The following is a 20,978-nucleotide window of genomic DNA, read 5'->3' on the forward strand; positions in this document are numbered from 1 at the left end:
ACAACTTTAAAAATAATATTTCATCCTTGAAGATCCAGGCAGGTTTTATAGCAGCAACTAGAGATGCAGTAGTGCAACATTGCAGTGGGGAAGGAGAAAAAGTTTTCTTACTGAGTCTCAGAGATTCCTGGTTCTGCACTGAACTCCGGAGGTTCACCCATGGACCAGTCACTCTTCAGAGACACCCCATTGGACCCTGGAGACTTTGCTCTGTCCTCCTCTTCCTCCACTGGAAGACTCATCTTGAGTCCTGGAGTCAGTCTGAGGTGAAACATAAAGTGTGACAGTGAGCTTGATAACCCAGTGAGTTCCACTTCAGACAGAGCGAACAGGAAGAAACACTGAGTTCCCAGTGGGATCAAGCAGACACACGACTGCTGGTGTCCACTCACATCACATTTCATGAGTTCTTCACTCAGTGACGACTCACCTGCTGCTGGTACTGGTGCTGCTGCTGCTCCTGCTGTTGCTGGTGCTGCTGCTGCTGATTCCCCTCACAATGGAGCATGACACAGAACAACTTTCACTTTCAGCTTCTCTCCATGCTTCTGCTGCTCACTGTGGTTCCTCCTATCCAGCCGCCTCAAATGATCCCACACTTCCAGGAAGTCACATGATACTGAGAGACAGAGATAGAGAGAGAGAGAGAGAGAGAGAGGAAGAGAGAGAGAGACAGAGAGAGAGAGAGAGAGAGAGAGAGAGAGAGAGAGAGAGAGAGAGTGACACATTTCACTTGCATATGTGTTCTTCTTGCCATGTGAGATCTGGCAGTTTACTCCCCATTATAGGGAGCATTAGCGCCACCTACGGTCTGTAACCTTGAAGAAAATCAAAAGGTGCTCCTATTAATTCTGTGTGTGTGTGTATGTGTGTGTGTGTGTGTGTGTGTTGTGTGTGTGTGTGTGTGACTGTAGTTGTGCTTGTTGTTCTCCTGATGAATCTGCTAAAAAAAAAACATCAGAAGCCTTTTCGAAACCAAATCTGAAATCTGATCAAATGAAGCCACAACCAATGAAACAAGGAGAAACAGACAGGTCAGAGGTCAGAGCTCAAGTTCAATTTTTTATTATTACTGTTATTCTCATTGCTTTGTTTATTAAAAAAAAAAAAAGTTTAAACAATAAATGTTATATACATACGCATTTTTGAAAACATCTTTCACATTTTTATGTTCTTAAACGTGTATATTTCAATAACATTTTAATAATCCTTTGTGTTTGATCTTAAATATCTTTTTTAAAACATTTTATCATCTGCAGGCTTTATCATCTCTTTGAAACACATTCTAATAAATATCTCAGTGTTTTTCAACATATTTTTCAATCCATTGAAACCTCCTCCAGTTCTCCAGTCAACTAATGTCTTCATTCTGAGGCTGCTGGTGCAATTCCTCCAATCAAATCATCAACACATCAACTGTAGTCAGAGACTTTCATCATCACTAAGGACACTGTTGCTTTTCCCGCCGCTTCATCCTTCAACTTCACTTTCAATATGATGCCGTAGTTTTCATGGTCGCCTCCCCTGCAGTCATCTGGCGCCCCCAAGTGGAGGCTTTTAAAAGTGCAGGGCCAGAGGGATCAGTGGCACTGTTCAAACCCAGATTCACTGTCTTTACCTACCTGTTGTTGATTTGAAACTCCGCCCAATACTTCCGAGTTTCAGAAAGCCTGATTCTAAAGGAACAACTGAATCAGACGTTTGGAACTGGGTCAAAGGTCAAATTCTTAGGTCAAAGATGGGTATTTCCAACACGGAAGGTCATATAAAGATGATTCCACCTCTGGCCTGTTCAGAAGGGAGGAATTATGTCAGAGGATTATTGTAATAATTTATAATTATTGTTTTTCCGAACATCCAACTTGCAGAAAGTGGTTTGGACCTTTCAGACCATTTGGAGGTGAATGGACACCACTTTTCTGGAACATCTTCTCCTGCTTCGGACTCTTCAGTCTGATGTCAGTGGTCAGGGTGCAAACTACGTCCCAAGGGCCATATGCGGCCCATTACACTTTCCAATTCGGCCTGCCAAACTTGAAGGAATTATATTAATAGTCATTAAGTAATGAAATAGAAAATAATGAAAACAATTGTTTTGTTGTGTTCATTATTTAATTGCCATTAAAGTAACATGTTTTCTACATATCCCTGCAATATTTTTTCCTCCAATTAGAAAGCAGCCCCTCTGTCATATTCTAGAAGCCATTATGGCCCACCAGTCAAACAGTTTGCCCACCCCTGGGTTAGAGGGTCACTTAGTGTTGGAGTTGGGCTTGGTCCAAAGTAGCAAGAGAACAAAAGAGGCTTTGCTTGAGAATTGAACCAACAACGAGGATTGGAACCCTGGTCTCCAGTACCACAGTCAGCAGGCTAACCCACTGAGCTAACCTGCTAAGCTGCTAAGCAGGTTCCTGAGGGCTGTGGAGGGATGTCACTACATCAACAGACTGCAGTGACTTGACATTGGTGCGTTTCAACACTGGACTCTGCAGGAGAAACAAACAGCCACAGTTACTTTGTACAAGTGCAACACAACAAGTGGAGCTGAAGCCTTTTAGATACAATTAAGAGGAAAGCAAATTCTCCTCACTCTTTTAAAATGGAATTTCAATCAGAGTTTGAAAAGAGCCCTGCGATGAACTGGCGACTTGTCCAGGGTGTCCCCTGCCTTCGCCCTAAGACAGCTGGGATAGGCTCCAGCAGACCCCCGTGACCCTGAGCTCGGGACTAAGCGGGTATGGAAAATGAATGAATGAATGAGTTTGAAAAGAAGGAAGGGGGAGCTAACTTGCTAGTTAACCAGCTAGCTCCACTCACCTGTTCGCTGCTTCCTGTTGATCTCAGTTGAAGGAAATTCCAAATGCTGGAAGGCTGAAATGCTCAGAAATTCCACCGACACAACGCAAGTTTTGTTGGTTTGTTTTACACACACACACACACACACACACACACACACCAGAGAGTGTTGTACCTCTGGTCCACGCTGGGTTTGGCTCCTGTGACCGCCATGTTGGGAGTCAGCGTTGCTCCCCACAAGACCATCTTCAGCACTGAGAAAGCAAAGAACTATAGAGGCCTCAGTGCTTCACCTGACACACACTGACACACACTGACAAGCAGCGACACAGACACACAACAAAGGACAATAAGTTACCAAAACCAAAGGTTCTTCAACTAATTTCCTCATCAGTGATGAATAACAGAAGATCATCAGCATCAAATCAATCATATATAGGTTACTGTATAATATAATGACACAGTTTATAGTCACGTGTTTACCAGAAGCAGTGGGCTGTATAATAGGCTGTATGAACAGGGTGACCTATTGACTTCCAAAGTCCTCAGCCTAACAAGGTGGTTAGCTCAGTAGGCTAAACCTGTGACTGTGGTTGTAGGAGATGTGGGTTCAAATCCCAGTTGGTACGAGATGAACAGGTTTTTACTATATATATTTTTACTTTATACTATAGCATGTGGGAGCGACTGTGGCTCAGGAGGTAGAGCAGGTTGTCAAATGACCGAAAGGATGACGATTCAAATTGCGCTCCACACGGGAATGTTTTTTGGTGGAAACGGTAAAGTATTTAACCGTTACGGCATTTCGTCCATATGGCAACTTTTGGGTTTTGGGTCCCCCGAAACGGTATTTTTTGACAACGGGACCCAGAGTGGGAAAATCCAACAACACCGTTTCGTCGTTGTCACATCGTTGCCATCTGGACAGTGAAAACGGCTTTTCCTTGTAAAACGATGTCGTCATCGCACGGTCACTGTCATGTGAGCGGAAAAAACAAGGCATGCAATGCGGCAGCAGCGGCACAAACAACAACGATGGCGGCGAACAGAGTTGTCTTTGTATTGCGGGCGCTTCAAGGTTTGTTGGCGTAGTAGTAATTCCACCTCGTCGTCGGTCCACCCAAGAGACTCAGTCTTTCCCCCTCCACTCGCCATCGTTTCTTTTTCGTGTTTGGCGTGTAGCGGAAATGGGCTTATTTTTCTATTCTGGGTCCGTTGGCTGTGTCAGCGTCTGTTTACAGTGCCACGTTTCGGTGTGGCATATGCATCACATCATTTTCACCCACCGTTCCGTTTCCATCTGCCAGCGTGGGGACGCAACTTTTTTCGACCCCGGGAAAAAAAAAAAATCAGTAACGTTCCCAGGTAGACAGGGCCTTAGTCTGTCATTGTGTCCTTGGGCAAGACACTTAACCCTAAATTGCTCCCAATGGGGGTGAGGCAGCGCCACCTATTGGTGTTTGAATGGGTGAATGAGAGGCCTTTGTGTAGCTGTATCAGTGCAGTCCATTTACCATGTGTTTATCTCTGATTTTCAGACATGTTGAGACTTTGCTTGGAATAGCGCCGTCTCGTGCTAAGCCGCCACAGGACTTTTCATTTCGCTGCCTTTTGGAGTGATTAGAGTATTTTATTAAAGTATCTTAAATTCTTTGTACTTGGAAAAGAACAACATTGTATGTAGATTTTTTTCAGATGTTCAGAGAAGAGCTTCAATAGGATATCGAAGATGTCTACCTATTCAGACTGATGATAACAGGCTTTCTGCTGATTGGCTTTGGCATTTTCCTGGCTTATCAACAAATTCTGAAGACGAGGGCAGCGGTCCACCGCCCCCAAAGGCTGCCCCTCATGATTTTCCAGGTGGGTAAAGCCGTTGGCACTCAGACTGTGGCGACTTCGTAGCTGAGAGCAGAGCTGAAAGCAGAACTTTCTGATCTGAAGCGCGATGTGGACGTCACCTTGAAGAAGCTCTCGGCTTTGCAAAGGAATATGGATGGTTCTGGAGACCGGTATGGACATTAGGGTAGTCATTGTCTATTGGAATTGGAATGAACTACTCGCCCTAACCCAAACAATCCCAATCTGCAATTCGGGCCCTCCTCTGCATCGAGAAGGGTCCAGCTGCAGACTCGGAGGAGGCCGTTTTAGGCAAAGGCTGTTTCAGGCAAGGCTACTTTGCGTCGGAATGTGACGTCAGAAGGATTTGGTCCCAACCCGAAGTAAGTCAAGCGTGGAGTTTATATGTTTAAAATGCGCTGTAAATGTGAGATAACTTAACTGCAAAATGAACAAAAAGCCGTCAAGAGTTGTCTCATGTTAATGTTACGATAACAATAACAACGGTGGTATTCAGTCCGTTAACATCAATGTAAACTTTATGCTAGCTTGAATCCCTGCAAAACGAACCTGTTGCTCTCACATTTTCTTGATGGTAAAACATAAACTGCCAAATAATGTTATTTTTAAGTTAAGTAGAAATATTTTATCACGCCCAGTTGTTAAATAATTAATTGATATTATGTATATAACTACGAAGATAGTGTGTGTGTGTGTGTGTGTGTGTGTGTGTGTGTGTGTGCGTGTGCGTGTGTGTGTGTGTGTGTGCGTGTGTGTGTGTGTGTGAATGAGATGCCTTTGTAACGCGCTTTGGGGCACCATGTGTGTAATGTTGTTTTCTCAGTAGCTCTATTTTTAATGTTCCCCCTCTTGGTTTCTACGTGGGGGAAAAAGTACGGGGGAAAAAACATGTAACAGTGTATGATATCCTATTATTTTCGACTGCAGTTATTTAAAAAAAATAAAAAAAAATAAAAATAAAAATTGTTTTACTATTATGGCCATACTTAATTATGTGACATGTGGTTGCAGATAATTTACTCAGATGTTGTATATTAAAATTATAAATGGTTATTGAATAATTTTTCAATTTAGTGTTCTGTTAGAGGGTATACCATTTACAGATGTGGGCTACACAATGCATCCATTGCCAGGCAATAGTGATTTGCAGGGTACCCTTTATGAAACACCTTAGTCTGTGCAAGGAAAAGCACCCTGCTGTGATGGCCACTGCTGCTGTTTCGAAGGTGCCTGCGTCTCCACGACCCACCGCTGTCTCATCTTTTGCTGCCCCACCCACCGCTGCCCAACCCTCAACTGCACCACCCTCTGCTGACCCATTGTTACTGTCGTTTGATAATTATTTGATGTTTGATTACTGAGTATTTCAACAGAATAAAATCTAACTTTTTTTTTTGTTCAACTTAAGGGTGCCTCTTAACCCATTATAGATCATGCGGCCATTTCGAAGAGAATTGCTCCTCCTAGACTCTCAGTACGAAAACCATCCATACGGGTTTGCCGATGGGGATTACAGAGCCCTGTTTAGGTTGACCGATAAGACACACTGCATGCAGAGTTCACTTAAAGTTATGTTTTGGCCACGTTCCTATAGCCTGTACTTAAAGCAAAGTATTCTTCTGTATGTATATGTATGTTTTCCCCAAGAAATCTTGCACAGCAAATTGACCCTGGGACATGGACAGAGAAGACTGGTCTTGATATGGGGAACGCCACGCCAGATCAGAACCAACGACTGTGGGGTTTTTGCCCTCATGGTAAGACGCCTATAGAGAAAGAGAGTGAAAGAGAGAGGAGAGAGAGAAATAAAGTGTTATTGCAAAAGGAGTTTTTGTGTTTTTGTTTTTTTTTTAACAATACACTTCTTAAGAAATAGACATGGGTAATTTAATTTACCAAGTTATATATTTTGGCTGGGATGCAAATTTAAGTTTTATTTGATGTATTTATTTTTTAACTTTAGAACAGCTTCATAAAGCCTTATGCAGTATGCTAATATAAAGTCTTGTGACATTGATTCATTTTTATGATATTAATTTGATTTATTAGAATGCATAGGAAGACAAGTTATTATAATTATTTAGATAGATAGATAGACTTTATTGATCCCCTTGGGATGACTCCCTCAGGGAAATTAAGATATTTTATTATGTTATAGACCTTATGACATTAATTTTGCCATGTCTCAAAAATTTAAATATTTTAATAATATCTGTCCAAACATGATTTAATTCTTAGTTTACTTGTTGAACCTGTTACACCGACTATAGATTGCCCGGTGTGTATTAATATTGACAATCTGAAACAACAGCAATTTGACAGGTGAAAATCAAGTTGCTCCTGAGTTTCCGGTCTAAGGGCCAATTCCAATTCCTCCCTTAACTCCTCAATCTCAACCCTCGCCCTTAACAATCAATCTTTGGCCCTCAATCATAAGTTACGTCTTCAGACTGTGGGGGGTGGCCTTACGCCAAAGCTACGTCCAGTCTGTCAAGAAGACGACAACGACGAAGAAGAAGGAGAAGAAGAAAAAGACGGTGAAAAAGGAAGAAGTCCTCCTTCGCTACACAACGAGGTATACAAGTAACGTGAAGCTGGGACCTTCGGTCCGGTTGACGAACCTCGTAAAGTAAAAAAAAAAAATGTTACACAACAACGATGTCAATAATCCATAAAAACATAAAAACTAAGACAATACAATGGTTTCGTAATATTTATATCTTTATTGACTAAGAAAATACTTCCATTTGTAGCTCGCTTTTACATCGCAATCTTTTTCGAAGATGTCTTGGCGAAAATACGCAATGCCTTCTGGGTAGCCCTTACTGCCAAGGGTGGTGCCGGAGAATCTCAATATTGAGGGCGATACAGCCCTTAAACTCCTCCCTCAACTTGACGTTCTTAGAATCGGGACAGCACTTGCACCTCGCGGGAGTGCACATTTTTGAGATTGAGGGTTGAGATTGAGGGTTATGGGAGGAGTTGGAATTCCCCCTAAATCTACCGCTGCCTTTTCTGGGACCTTTATTTTGAAAGTCAGATTGCTCTAAATCTAACACTGCCACTTCCGGACTAGGTCTACCGGGACCTTTATTTTGAAAATCAAGTTGCACCTGAGTTTCCGGTCTAAATCTACCACTGCCACTTCCGGTCTAATGCTGTGTCTCAATTCAGGTTCTTCACCCTTGAAGGAAGCGTTCTTAGAGTTCCCAGCCTAGAAGGACGGACCAAACCCCGCCTCCCCGGTAACCACCCGGGATGATCTAGCCTTCGGCGTATTTCCTCGTTTCGTCACCGCCGTTCCCTCCAGCTGGCCAACCCCGGAAGTGACGTTTTTATAGTATCAAGCTAACCATTGGTTCACCATTTAATGATGCCGTTGGATGATCAAATAAATAAAATCCTACGTTAAAAACTGGATACTTTATGTGAAACTTCAATATTTAGATTTATATGTCGTGTCCTAACCAGTACATGCCGCTAATTTCAGCTGACTTCCCAGGATCCCACGATGCTTTGCAGCAGCACGCAAAGCATCATGGGATACCCAAGTGCGCAAAGGATAGTAGCGGTGTATCCTTGGAAATCGGCTAAAACTAAGTGTGTATTTCCGAGGGCGCATTTTGAGCGTCCTCAGCACCCTCAGGAATTGGGACAAGCCTTCGCGCAGTGCTATGATGCAACTTCCTTTCAAAATGCGCACTTCAAGGACGCAGACCCTGAATTGAGACACAGCATAAGTCTACCCCTGCCTAAAACGGCCTCCTCTGAGTCTGCAGCTGGATACTATTGTCTGCATCAGCCTTGGCCAAGGCTGCTGCTGGAACAACTCGTCCAGGAGATGGCAGCAGTTCAACGCTCAGAACCTCCCCAGTTCAGATCTTTTCATTGATTTCAACGTTTCAATATCAATAATCATATTATTGTAATCAAACACCTAAACTAATCATATTATGAAGCACAAACATCTAAACTAAACATAATAACACCTTCACCCCCACTGAAAATGCTCAATCCTGCAGTCCTGTCTTTACTGTTGTATTGTATTTGGACTGTTTATGCACAATTTCGTTGTACACGTTTACGTGTTGCAATGACAAAATAATATCTTACCAAAAATAATCAATCAATCAATCAATCAAATTTTATTTATATAGCACCTTCCAACAACCAAATGTTGCACAAGGTGCTTTCCAGAGTGAAACAAATAAAATCAATTGCAATAAAAACAGTTAAAATACAGCAAAACTGTGAAGAAAAACATAAGAAATAAAAATAAGAATGTATGGAGTGTGAGAGTCAGTGTCTTGTCAGTAATGCCTGTAGGTGTGTGGATGGAGTGAATGGTATGAGTGCGTGTGTGTGCAACAAAGAAAAAGCATCAGGGGAAGTGAAAAACAAAGCAGCTGCTGCGGTGGAAGCCAGGTGTGAGGGAGCCAGTGCTGAGGGAGGCGGTCCTAAACAAGCTGTGCACCGGCCAGGTGCACCTGGTTAGTCATCAGCACCTGAAAGAGACACACAACCAGTACACAGCAACAACAGGGCAATAGCCAAGGCCCCCATGGCCATAACAGGGCCACACTTCACAGCAGACTGAACCTACTCACATAGATTTTTCTATCTACATACACATCACTCTGCTGAAACATGCAAACGGAAGCAGGTGGAGATTTAATTTTGTTGGTCAAGAAAAAAGGTGCATTAAACATTTATTAAACAAATATACATTTATTAGTGCTGGGACTCGATTAAAGAAAATAATCTAATTAATTATGGCCTTTGTAATTTGTGAACCCTCTGACCTTTGACCTCAATTCACTCCAGATTATTCTGTCACAACCTTTTTTTTTTAAATGATCAACAAATGTTTTGTTTCATTAATGGCCTCAAAAGGTTTTGACTTCAATTGACTTCAGAAGCTGCACTATGAGTGAAGGTTGATTTTAGACAAGTATCTGTACTGAAGTAGAGAATGTGAATCATTTTACTACATCTGATTGTCGACTCTTCTTGGTTGTATTCAGCGCTCTGACGTTCTTGTTAGCTCCGTTAGCTCATGCTAGCTCCTAGGTGTCATTCAGGTGCTACTGGAGGCTGGAATGACTGCACTGCAATGCAAACTGCTTGTGGCTCCGTTTGCACAGAGCAGCTCTCTCCTCACACCGTGGGCCACCCAGTAACAAGAGCTCAATGCTCTGTATATGGTCCATACAGTGTAGGATTGACAATAAAGCTAGCGTGAAGCTTCAACCTGGAGTTGCTTGGTCAGATCAGCTGATGAGAATGAAGCCTGTGGAAAGTCCTGCTGGGGGAACAACACCATGAAAGTGACTTTGCTTCCAGTCGGGGTCAGTCTCTGATTAGTGTCCAGTCATTAGAGTGTTTGAAGGCTCCACTCCCAACAGTGATCAGATGGTGAGAGGATCTCATCCACAAAGGTTTTTCATGACTTTTAGATGGGAAGTGAGATTGTGGTGTCCAGAGAGGAGGACAGCAGTCAGTCATGGTTGACCTCCAGTGCTCACGCAGTGGTTCACTGGAAGGCCAAGAACAATCCAAGAGTCCATATGTGGCACTGCAAGGTCCACCAGTGGCTTCTGGGACGTCTCTCCCAGTAACCACAGCAGCTTGTAGGGAGAACCAGTCCGCCAGCCACCAGGCTCCACTGGGGTCAAAGGTCGCCCACACACACTGTGCAACACTTGCAGTGTCTCAATTCAGGGTCTGCATTTTGAAAGGAAGTTGCGTCATAGCACTGCGCAAAGGCTTGTCCCAATTCCCATAAGTCCTTAGGACACTCGGAATGTGCCCTCGTTTTAGCCGATTTCCAAGGCTGCACCGCTACTATCCTTCGCGTGCTTGGGTATCCCATGATGCTTTGCGTGCTGCTGCAAAGCATCGTGGGATCCTGGGAAGTCTGCTGAAATTAGCGGCATGTACTGGTAAAGACACAACATATAAATTTAAGTATTGAAGTTTCACATAATGTATTCAATTTTTAACGTAGGGTTTTTACTTATTTGATCATCCAGCGGCATCGTTAGATGGCAAACCAATGGTTAGGTTGATGCTATAAAAACGTCACTTCCGGGGTTGGCCAGCCGGAGGGAACGGCGGTGACGCAACGAGGACATACGCCAAAGGCTAGACCGTCCCGTGTGGCTGGGTCCTGGAAGAACGCTTCCTTCAGATGGAGGACACTCCGCTCGAAGGGTGCAGACCCCGAATTGAGACACAACAACAGTGTTAGAGTGTCCACTTGGAGCACGACTGGTGTGTGTGTGTGTGTGTGTGTGTGTGTGTGTGTGTGTGTGTGTGTGTGTGTGTAGCTTGCAGGTGGAGGAGGGGCGGAGCCTCTGCGTGTCACTCATCTCCAGTTGTTGTAGTTCTGTCAGCCACCACCAGATGGAGCTCTCCTCTTCACTCTCCTCCTCATCTTCCCTCAAGGTGACCACCAGCTGTCGAGAGAAGAAGAGACAGCAGGAGTCAGGACTCACAGTCCTTGAACGCATCATCACAGAGACGTTGACTGTTGATGGAGATGATGGAGTGACTGGTGAGAAGCAGACTCTCAGTCACATGTCAAGTGTGGAACATATGAAGGTCATGTGACCATGGAGTGTTGGACTGATACTGAGGCCTGATGAAGATGAACTGATCAATAATTGAGTGGTGAACTGAAGAAGCAGTTTGGCAGCAGATGTTGGATGAATGAGGAGCAGCTGGACGTCACCATCCTCCTCACACACTGTGACTGGGAACACTGGACCTCTGCTGTGGGATCAACTGGCTTTGGTGCTGGACCCATCATCCAATGGTTCCAAACCAGTACTGACCTCACACTCTCCAGTTGATAGTCTCTGCTGTGGACAAGATCCACCAGTGGCTTCACTCCTGAATCCTGCAGCTGGTTCCTACTCAGGTCCAGGTGTCTGAGGTGGGAAGGGTTGGACTTCAGAGCTGTGACCAGCCAATCACAGCTCACCTCTGACAAACGGCAGCCCCTCAATCTGAATAGAGAATAAATGATGAAGCGTTTATAATGATGGAGAGTTTTTCCAGGGTGTCATCACTCTGAAAATCAAAGTGAAATGTCGACTTCAGAATCTGCAACTAAAGAAGAAGAGAGGGAGGGAGAGAGGGTGAGTGAATGAGCGATGCAATTTGAAAACAGACCACTAGATGTAAGGATTTTACACACTGTACCTTCAAACCCAGTTTCAATCATTTCAAACACAAACCAGTGACCACAAATTGAATTTCCAACAGCAGTGAAGTGAAAAGCATGACAACAATAACAAGAGTGATACAAGTTGTAGAGTGAAGAGGGTGAACTGACCTCAGAGCCTCCAGTTTACAGTCTGGACTCAGCAGAAAACCACTCAGCTCCTTCACTGATGAATCCTGCAGCTGGTTGTCAGTCAGGTCCAGGTGTCTGAGGTGGGAGGGGTTGGCCTTCAGAGCTGAGACCAGCCAATCACAGCTGAGCTCTGACAACCTGCAGCTACACAACCTGAATAAAGAAGAAATTATGATGTGAGTGGAGTTTATCTTAAATTAAAAAATATTAATGTCTATAACACTGTAACGTTCATTAAACCAATCAGAAGCACAACAATAATCATAAAAAAAATTAATCACCATAATAAAATATTTCATATCAGATGGCAGAATTTTAAACACTGTATATTTAAAGCAGTGGTACTCAAACTTTCTCCATCATGCCCCACCATGGATCTATTATAAGAACTGGATACCGGACTGGCAATATGGCGGCGGGCCAATTTCCCCCATTGGCCACTCAAGGTACTGCAACAAAGAAATTCAATGGGACCAAGAGGAATTTTCCCCATTGACCACAATACAAAAATAAACATCTGTAAAATGGCTGACAGGACACCTCCTACCAAACTCCTGTTTTATAATATAACATTTTTATTGTATATTTCCATTCATAGACTTTTTGTCTCTCTGAATAGTTTCTAAAGGCTAGAAAATCCCCACAAAAGTCTACATTCTGAGAGTGACGTCACGGCTTTGTACGCGCACGTCCAAAGTGTGTGCAAGCTATGTCCCGGGAGTGCGGATCATTATTATTATTATTGTTATTATTTATGAAATTTCAAAACAACATCGTCAGTAAAAGATACATTAATTTCCACGTTTGTACGGTTCGCGAGCGCGCACGTCTGTCAGTGACGGTCTCCACACTGACACAACTGCGCATGCTCTATTATCCCATCAATGCGGAAGTCAAAAACTTTTTTGGAGCCATGCGCTGGGTGAGCAACTTCATTGAAATGAATGGGACGCCATCTTGGACTCTGGGGGCTTGCTCCCCACCGTGGAGAAAGGAAATTTTTCATGCCCCCCACCCAGACAAAATGGTGACAAAATATTTTTTTTCAGCTTCACTGAAACAACATAAAAGATGAACATTCCTCTCACCGGCTTTACGCATTTCTGTTGTGCAAATAATGTTTTACCTTTGGCACACCACTTCTTGTGATATCAAAGCAACATTCCTTTTTTATCATGAACCTTCATTTCACTTTTCTCTTTATTTATGAAATCATTTATTTTGTACAAATAAACAGCTTTAGCAAATCACTCTTTGTGACATCAAATCCTGAACATTACATTTTAAACAAGAATACTCCTTTCACTTTTCTGCTGTGTAAATCACTTTTTTTGGCAAACCACTGTGAAACAACACAGCTTTATGTTGTGCTCCCATCTCCTCACAAAGTGCAGCCGCGCTTTCAGGGGTCTTGTTTTGATGAAATTGACCACATCAACAACATCAGTCATGCCACAACATGACATTTTCTATCTATATATATCTATATATATATATATATATATATACATATATACATATATATATATATATATATATATATATATAGATATATATATATATATAGATATATATATATATAGATATCTATATATACATATACATATAAATATAGCTATATAGCTGTTCGCCAATGGAGAGCGACGTTGCCAGACTTTGGCCATCTTACTTCAGACAGCTAAGTCATTCATTCAACATTAATGTATACGGTGCACATATCTTTTAAAAAACATATCGGACTCAGTTTTGAAGTGATTTTGAAACGGGTTGAGTTTTTATAAACGTCAATTATGTAGTTACGTTCCCACATACTTACGAATAATTTTAACCATGGACCACGGAGGTGCGCGCTGCTTCAAGTCTGGCGTGAACGACACCATCGTTCCGTGGCTACTCTAGGGTTGCCACCCGTTTCCCAGAATTGTTCTCTTTTTTCACTACCTGTCCTGGGAAAAATAAAATCTCTCCCGGGACACAATTTGTCCCATTTTTTAGGGAAAATGACAAAACCTCATTTGATTTTCGTCTGTGGTCTAGATAGGGTTGCCAACCCTCCCGTAAAATACGCCATTGTCCCATATTAGGCAACTAAGAAACCTGTCCCGTAATGAACTGATACGGGACGCACTTCACTTTGTCCTGTATATTTCGCCCCCCGCCCCCAGGGGCGGCGTGGGACAGGCAACGGTTGTAGTAAATTCCATGCAGGCCAGAGACCAGAGGGCTCATGAAATTAGAAATGCACTGTGTACATATTGTTCAAGGATGTCGAAAATATTGATGTAATGCAACATGTTACTGGAAGTTATTGGATTTTTTTTTTTTTTTTTTTAATCCAAACTTGTGTTTATTATGGTGATAGCACAACATGTTTAAACCATACACCAAACTGTTGAGTTGAGTTTTAACCAAGACATTTATTGGTTCTAAAATGAAGGCATTTTCATTTTCTTGTGTTTTTTCATAAACTTCCTTGTTTAAAATTAGACATACTTTTCGTTGTAAACGATAAGTTCCTGAGTTATGTATGAAGAACCTTCTTTAGAAAAAACTCCATTGCTTGTAACTTCACATACTTTCTGTATTCAGTATAGAGAACATTCTTTGTCACACATACTTTAAAAAGCAACAGCATTTAAATGCCTGAGTTCGGTATTGAACAATCCTTTGAAAAAGTGTAAAAAAAAATAAAAAACATAAGTGTCATTGAAATGAAAAGGCAATAACTGTAATATTCACATTTTCTTCAATCTTGTACAAAGTTGTTTGAACCAGCATAACAATCAGTCAGCTAAGCAATTCACACACTAACAAGAACACATAACAATCCGCTAACCAACAGTCAGCTAAGCAATTCACACACTAACGAGAAGACAGTATGAGGTAGACTTTACAAGTCACAAAAATGCTCACTATCATTTGCTTGGTTGAGAGTGTGAGACAGAGGTGTATCAGAGGTTTCTTCACCAGCTGATGACTTCATGGGTGGCAGGAACATAGGGTGTGGCGGAAGGGGCCCAGGGGGATGAGGAGTGGGCCAGGTGGTGGTTGGGGTTGATTTGTACCTGTTGCTGTGCCTGCATAGCACTATAACGTCTTTCGTCAGCGTCCTGAATTGCCCTTTGATGGTCTTCAAAAGATTTTTCGGTGTTCTTGTTCGGCTTTAAATATTTCCCGTAGCTGCTGGCTTTGCTGATCCATATAAGCCTGCAGCCCATGGACCAGCTTCAGCCTTATGCTTCCTTCCCAGGTGGCTCCTAGCTTGAGCACCAGGAATGGGCAGCTTCCCTCCCCTTTTTCCACTCTGCCCACCACTGGCAGTTGGACCATCGCTGTCCTCTATGGATGTTGTGAGAGAAGTATCTGCATTGCTGTCTGTTTCTGGATCACCCACTGTTCCCGTCACTCCCTCTGTCAATAAAAAAATGAAGTAAAGAATGTTAAAATGACTCAAAACAGAGACAACATGCCGCAGAATGTCACAGCTGTCCTTGAGACTTCTGGCAACGACATCAGAAACACACTTAATTAGGCCTGATCATGAAGAGCTTGTTTGTTTGCAGGCAATATAGCAAATTGCTGCGCTGCTACTAGATAGATAGCTAGATAGATACTTTATTGATCCCAGAGTGTAAATTTAAAACATGACACATAGCATACACATAAACAATATTATAAATAATTCTAGTTATAGTTCTAACTAGTATTCTAGTTTTAACTTACAAAGCTCTTCATTCTCAGGCTCCTTCTTATATTAGGGAACTCATTGAACTTTATCATCCTCCAAGAGCCCTTCGCTCTGAGGATTCAGGTCTTTTAGTTATCCCAAAAATTTCTAGAGTTAGATCAGGAGGTAGGTGTTTCAGTTTCCTGGCACCTTTATTTTGGAATCATCTTCCAGCCTCGGTGAGGGGGGCAGACACAGTTAGTTTATTTAGGAGTAGACTTAAGACTTTCCTTTTTCTTAAAGCTTATAGTTAGACTCCATCCACTGTCAGTTAAGCTGCTGTAGGCTTACGCCGTGGAGGGAGATCTTTCGCTCCCGTTACAGGGATCGTTGCTCTGTGCAGGCGGAGCCTTTATCACTCTCCTCACCCAATCAATCTTTTACTCTATCCAATCTTTTACTCTATCCACTCTGTCCAAGCTCTCATTATGCTTTGTACAGTATGCTCGATATGCATGACACTGCCGCAGTCTCTGTGTCCCCGGCAGGTGATGATCACTGCGCCAGGAGCTGGATTGTGCTGTCCTGGGGGTCTTGCTGTCATCGCTTCGTCCCACCACCACGCTTAAGACCTGGACTTGTCCTATCGGCAGATTGTCCATCGAGCTAGGCTCTTGCCTTCCAAAGCATGGACACTTACACTCCACATGGACAGCAGCCTTGAATTATTTCCTATTCTTTGTGTTTATATCCGTTTTGCCTGGTTGGTGTATCTGTTTTTCACTCTGTCCTGTCTGCCACCCTGGCTCACTCTGCTCCTTTCTCTCTTTCTCTGTCTCTCCTCTATCTTTCTACTTCACCCCAACTACTCATAGGCAGATGATCGCCCTCTGGAGTCTGGTTCTGCCCTAGGTTTCTTCCCACAGGGGAGTTTTTCCCAGCCACTGTAGCATCTTGCTTGCTCCGGGGGCCCGGTTGGTTCTCTCTGATTGTATAAAGCGCTTTGAGACGCCTTTGGTTGTGATTTAGCGCTGTACAAATAAAAGTTTATTATTATTATTATTATTATTATTATTATTATTATTATTATTATTATTATTATTATCATTATTATTATTATTATTATAAAATAAGGGAGGGGCTGTGAGGGGCTAATAGAACCAGTAAACAGTGTAAAAGTAAATGTAGTGTTGTCCTGTAAAGTGTACTACAACGACTACTACTACTCCTATTATTATTATTATTATTATTGTTATTATTATTATTATTATTATTATTATTATTATTATCATTATTATAGGCACTGATGTATGTCACTCACCATTTCCATCAGTGTCAAAATATCCAGAGCTGCTTGAAGAGGATGCTTGAGGAGTCGGCGGGGATGGAACCCCTATTGGCTATCAGGTTGATAGTTCTCGATTACCTCGACCGGTGCAACTATTGGCCTTGTCCCAAGTATGTCGTCTAGCTTGTCATACCACTTGCACTTCTTTTTCACGTCCGCCGAACTACCACTTCGGTGCAGGGCATCCCGCACCTTCATAAAGTTTCTTTCCCTTCACATGGCACTGATGTGCCGAGCGGACAAATCCCTTCTCCTTCATCCTTGTGCTTAACGTCTTAAATACATCAGCGTTTTTATGTGTATTTTCAAGCATTGTTTTTATGTTGGTCTCTGCCCAAATATCAAGGAGACATTCTGTCTCCTCATGGCTCCATGTTGTACCGCGGCTCATGGTCTGACGACATACTATTATACTATTATATATACGTACGCTTTCTACTGTATTATGCTAATCAAAACAATATTTCCCATAATGATATGGCAATAGCCTGTTGCCTGTAAAAAGGTGTGTGATTTTAGAACTGGTCTGAACCACGGTGCGGTCGCTTTCAAACATCAACCAAACCGCACCATGGTTTGTCTGGAAGCGAACCGAGACTATGGAGGACCAAAAATGACATAAGTAAAAATAAATAAATAAATAAATAATTAAATAAAACTATTTTAGAAAAATAAAAGTTTTTTTTTAATTTAGTTTTTGCCTTTATTTATTTTTAAATGTATTTATTTATTCATTTAATTCCACATTTATTTATTTATGTGTCGTCTCAGACATGTCGGACGGCAATGTAAATATGCTAATGTGGGCATTGGTCACATCTATGTGAAGGCTCAGATCTACTAGTGCTGCCTAGATTTGAATTTTCTTGGCTCCCAGTGTTGTGCCGAAACGCGTCTGTGTTTCAGCTGTTTTCACAATAGTTGTCCTTTCTCGTTAATAGTTCATCTACGACGTAGATGACGTAGAATATGAACACATCTCTTGAGATGTGTTCAGGTACGCACCGTAAAATTCGAACTTTCCAATATAAGCCTACGCAGTGATTCCAAAGAAAAATACGTAAATGGCTACATTTAAAATAAATAAAAATGAGGTATATTGAAGTCAAAACCATAGATTTTTTTATTTATTTATTTTTTGAAATGCGTGCGTGTCAAATTTACCGGGCAACCGTCCGGTTTCATTAGATTTCCTCTAATGCAGTTTGGATACCACCATACATCAATGTTGGAATAAATCATGTAGGAAAGTAGTATTCGTGCTAATCTATTAATAAACAGGTAAATAATTTATTTCAATGCGCTTTTGTGGAAAATATAAAGTAACTGCTGCCTCAACGCTGCTGATAGCCTTCATGAATTTCAGGCAGAATCATGGACCATTCCACGTCAGCAGAGATGGGCATTGAAAAGAATTCATTAGTCTTGAGTTTCAAAGATTTTTTAACATATCATGTAATCTTTTTTTTTGTCTCTGAGCTTATCTGGGCAGGTGTTTGAGGAAAGGCCCTAGAGTGGTTCACCTCCAACTTTAGTGACGGATTTTCTCTGTGATAGCTGGCTCCTTAAGTTATGACACTGCTCCCCTACAATGCAGGATTCCATAATGTTCAGTGCCTCCCCGTCGTTTTCTATATACATGCTTCTACTTGGTCATCTCATCAACAGCCTTCCAGGTGTCTTCTATCTATCTCTCTAAAACTGAAGTGTTGACCTTTGCTCCTGACAGTGTAACAGCCAGGGTTCAGGAACATCTGGGCCCACTGAAGAATACTGTCTGCCAAAGAGCAGTCAATGTATCTTGACCAACATGTCAAGGCTCTAAAGTTTTACGTGTTGGGAAGAGTGCTTTATAAATTTAATCTGAAGTTATAAAATGTTTAACACACACAAAAATGTCTAATATTAAGGTTGTCATTTTCATTTTATACACAGGTGTAACAAAGAATATAGAAAACTTTATATGGCTCACTGAATTGTTTTTAATAGATTATTAACAAAATTGAGAGAAAATTTCATTGATTTATGAAATCCCCATCTGCATCTTAAATAATCTTGGTCATCCATATATCTGGAATGTAGTGACGTCTTCATGATCGATACCAGTGGGAACAAAAAAAGTGACAATAGACAAACCAAACTGAACCATAACCATAAATATACATAATTTTTGCAATATGCCAAATTATGGAAAGAAAATAGCGTGTTCCCTGTGGACTATGGCTGCATCCGAAATACGAAGTGACATACTGTACTGCCCACTGCTACTACCGCAACACGACGGCACCATTTGGCAATCCTAGAAGATTGGCGGTGAATCACGACCTCTACTGGCAGAGTATAGATGCTACACATGTTCATTTTTGGTTCGTTTTTTTTTAATTTTATTTAGTAAAGTACTATACCCATGGTGGGATTTAATAGCTTTAAAGACCGTGGTACTCGCTCCATTTTGTCTCGTGACTCCAATCATAGTTACATACTACAAAAGTCAGAAATGAGACTGAACGCGCCCAACGCGCCACAGCAAACGAGTCCACTGTGCCGCGCGGGGCGAATCTGCGTACTCTGTGCAACCAACAAGAACGCAATAAACAGCCACATTGATAATCAAAACGTTAGATATCCCGAGCTAGTCTGGAAAAACAAACAGCTCTGATAACATTCTGAGCTTCGGGCAGCGGCTGGCATGTAACTTCTCACCGAACACATCATCTGCTTTCAACAGGTTAACAGCTTTAGTAGACTTCCCATTCTTCTTATTCAACAAAAAACAGTTATTGATGGTGTGACCACGCTTTTTACAATAAGAACCGACCGTTTATCTTTGTTCAGCACAACATCTTTACTTTCAGATTTAATGTCAACATCGGAACTGTGCTTTGACTGCGAAGTAAAAGTTCTGGTAAAAGGAAACTTTCGTTCCGAATAAGAGGGTACTTTTTCAAACGCCTCTTTATGCGCCAGAACGTATTCGTCTGCAAGGACAGCAGCGTCAGACACCCTAGATATTTTTTTGTTCATTCACGTAGGTGGCAAGCTGATCTGGCAAACAATTTTTAAATTCTTCCAACAGAATTAATTCGCGCAGGCCATCGAAGTCTTCAACATTGTTGGACTGACACCAACGATCAAAAAGTGCCTCCTTCTCGCGACTAAATTCGCAATAAGTCTGATTATCTGTTGTTGTTTTTTTAAGTTGTGGAACTTTTGGCCATGTGCCTCGGGCACTAGCTCATATGCCCTCAGCAATGCAGCTTTTACTTTATCGTGCAAGTCCAAACTTGCATCAGGTGCCAAAGACGCGTATGCATCCTGCGCATTGCCGGTAAGTACAGACTGGAGTAGCAGTGGCCAAACTTCTTTGGGCCACTGTAATGTTTTTGCAACACGCTCAAATAATATGAAATATTTTTCAACGTCTTTACCACTAAAAGGAGGAATTAATCGTATGCATTTGTTAACATCAAAATCACCTGGTTGACAGAGAGACTGTACGGAAGACCGCCGCAACTCAAGCTCCTTCAACCGAAGTTGTCTTGCCGTCTCTTCTTGCATTTTCCGCACTTGGAATTCGTTACGGAGTTCTGTCTCTTTTAAATCTAACCGACGCATCTCGACTTCAAGCTCTTTAAGTCGCAGAGTTTCCTCACTAATTTGTTTGCCGGCAGGTGACGCAGACTTCAACGCCACAGATTCGCAAGGCAAGACTCCCTTTGAAGGCAGCGCAGACCACAGTTCGGATTGTATGATTTGTTTCCGAGACTGTTTAGGCACCGTAACTTCAAAGTGATCTGCGATCGTTATCAAATGCTCTTTTGTAAACCGATGGAATTTATCAAGTGTGGGCTGCGCAAGAAATTCATCAAGGTTAAGTTCCATCGTCAACAAAATGCACGTGGTTAAGCGTAATGCCGGTACAAACAATCAGAACTAAATACCTTCTA

The 20,978-nt window shown here is 42.0% G+C and overlaps 2 long non-coding RNA genes across 2 annotated transcripts in view; one reads left to right on the forward strand and one right to left on the reverse strand.

Moving 5' to 3' along the window:
* Positions 1-11,013: 11,013 nt before the first annotated feature.
* LOC142889659 (uncharacterized) overlaps positions 11,014-20,978 on the reverse strand; it is a 250,072-nt gene continuing 240,107 nt past the window's right edge. Inside the window, exons 2-3 of the long non-coding RNA XR_012926863.1 lie at positions 11,493-11,666; positions 11,014-11,114 (exon numbers count right to left, since the gene is read on the reverse strand). This is a non-coding gene — a long non-coding RNA (uncharacterized LOC142889659). The remainder of the gene's footprint in view (positions 11,115-11,492; positions 11,667-20,978) is intronic.
* The window catches only part of LOC142889660 (uncharacterized), a 46,042-nt gene continuing 41,231 nt past the window's right edge, over positions 16,168-20,978 (forward strand). The window contains exon 1 of the long non-coding RNA XR_012926864.1: positions 16,168-16,700. This is a non-coding gene — a long non-coding RNA (uncharacterized LOC142889660). The remainder of the gene's footprint in view (positions 16,701-20,978) is intronic.

This window comes from Nelusetta ayraudi, unplaced genomic scaffold, assembly GCF_046127955.1.
Source record: "Nelusetta ayraudi isolate G7.1 ecotype Tasmania unplaced genomic scaffold, CSIRO-AGI_Nayr_v1 ptg000023l, whole genome shotgun sequence".
In the NCBI taxonomy this organism is placed as follows: domain Eukaryota; kingdom Metazoa; phylum Chordata; class Actinopteri; order Tetraodontiformes; family Monacanthidae; genus Nelusetta; species Nelusetta ayraudi.